Source organism: Camelus dromedarius, chromosome 18, assembly GCF_036321535.1.
Source record: "Camelus dromedarius isolate mCamDro1 chromosome 18, mCamDro1.pat, whole genome shotgun sequence".
NCBI classification, from domain to species: Eukaryota; Metazoa; Chordata; class Mammalia; order Artiodactyla; family Camelidae; genus Camelus; species Camelus dromedarius.
The window spans coordinates 20,564,353-20,564,599 of NC_087453.1; positions in this window are offsets into that span (position 1 = coordinate 20,564,353).

A 247-nucleotide genomic window follows, 5' to 3' on the forward strand; every position below is an offset into this window, starting at 1 on the left:
CACAGATGACACACCTCCTTCTAAGCCTGACAAATTGAGGCGTGTGTTTCTAAACTTCTCTAGGTTCCGTTGGGTGGAGCCCACTGTGATTGGTTACAAGCTTTCCCCTTTTTTCTAATCACACTGCTATTCGGGAGAGTGCTCGGTCCCATTCCCCTGGTGAGATGAGTGAGCCCTGTGATTAGCCCTCCGGTATGAGTGACAGCAGACATATCCTATGGGCGCAAAGACGGGGGGTGGGGTAGAC